Source organism: Notothenia coriiceps, unplaced genomic scaffold (assembly GCF_000735185.1).
Source record: "Notothenia coriiceps isolate Sejong01 unplaced genomic scaffold, NC01 NC01_scaffold00009013, whole genome shotgun sequence".
NCBI lineage: Eukaryota > Metazoa > Chordata > Actinopteri > Perciformes > Nototheniidae > Notothenia > Notothenia coriiceps.
The window spans coordinates 75,468-77,306 of record NW_011341714.1 but is presented as its reverse complement, the minus strand read 5'-3'; positions in this window follow the sequence as shown (position 1 = coordinate 77,306).

Below are 1,839 nucleotides of genomic sequence, written 5' to 3'. Positions count from 1 at the left end.
ATTAAACACTTACGAACATTAGTGTTTCGTGAGCGGTTGTCGTTTTGGGCTGAAAGCAAACAGCTTTTTGCTGCGGAGCGCAGCTGGTGAGCAGTCTCCCTGTCAGCGGGAGCGTCGCTCCTTCCACTACAGACTGTCGCTATCAATACTCTAGTCAATATCTCTCTCTTCCTCTCTCTCTCTCTCTCTATCTATCTATCGCTCTATCGCTCTTCTCTGCCTCTCTCTCAATCTATCCCTCTTATTTTAAAGGAACCGCAAGTAGACACGGAGACAAAGGGTGTTGCTGATAGCAACCGTCATGTTTGATGTTTACACCTATGTTTACACGCGAAAGTCAAAGCGTGAAAAGTGTGCAATAGGAGGCCCGCTGGCGGAATAGTCTATAAATGGCCCAATTTTTTGGTGCGATTTCTTCAATCTGATTTCATATGAACAATTTTTTAACAACAGAGGTACTACATAACAGACTTCAGAAAAGTCACGGACTGGAAGACTTTATATTTAATTGAAAAAAAGTTCAAAACAATAAAAAAAACAGCTGTGGGTCAAAATTGACCCTGATGGCGGTGCTAGTTTGTTAATTCCCATGATAATAGCAGAATGAACACAGTCTTCCTGTTGAATATGTATAAGTCAGGTGTCTTGAGTAGTCAAAATTACCTACAAATCATTGTACACATTTGTAAATATTATTTTCCACTTGTTACCATTGTGAGTCTATTTTTATGCAGCTCTGCGTGATTTTGTGGCTACAATTCAGGCTAATACGCTACCAGAGGTGGAATAAGTACTCAGAAACTGTACTTGAGTAAAAATAGAAGTACTCAGATCTTGTAATGAAAGTAGAAGTACTCAGATCTTGTACTTGAGTAAAAGTAGAAGTACTCAGATGTTGTACTTGAGTAAAAGTAGAAGTACCAGAGTGTAGGGATACTCTGTTACAGTAAAAGTCCTGCATTCAAAATGTTCAAGTAAAAGTAGAAAAGTATTATCATCAACATATAGTGAAAGTAGCGACAGTAAAAGTAGTCATTGTGCAGTTTGGTCCATTTCAGAATAATAATATATGATATGTTTTATAATGATTGATCATTAAAGTGTTCTCAAAGCTGGTAAAGGTGCAGCTAGTTTGAATGACTTTGTATACTGCAGGGTAGCTTGTGAATTTACTCCAGGTGGAACTAAAGTCTGATTTAACACTTGATTATATTTCACATCATTCATCCACATCTGTAAAGTAACTGAAGGTATTCAATACATATAGTGGAGGAAAAGTACACCATTTACCTCTGACTTGTGTTTACTGCCAACCTAAAAGTACCTAAAAAATAGTAATCAATAATGTATTGAAAAGTTATTTGGCTGATTGTTGTATATCGGCTCCGCCAGGTTATATGGGATGCCCAGTGTACGTACAGATGGGTCACTCATTTTGAAATATTAACCTTAGTTTTATTTTCTTTAATTTTTCATCCTCATGTAGAATGCTATCACGAAACACACATTTGGTTGTTTATAGCATAAAGATAATCTGATTTAATGTGAGGTAGGGACATAATCATTTGACTATAAGTACGTGTATGTAAGATGCTTGAAAAGCTTGAAAATGCACCTTGAAAATGCTTGAAAAGTGCTTGAATTTGACTTTGGAAAAGGTGTAAGAACCCTGAACAGAGATGGTCAAACTAAAGTAGTAGAGACATGGCAGAATTCCTACAATGAAGCGGGACATTGAACTGTTCACCCGTGAGAGGGCAATCAAGAAAAGAGAGCGAGCGGCCCCGTTGAGGAAGTTTACAGATGAAGAGACTCAGCCATGTTAAGCGCTTTGAGCAC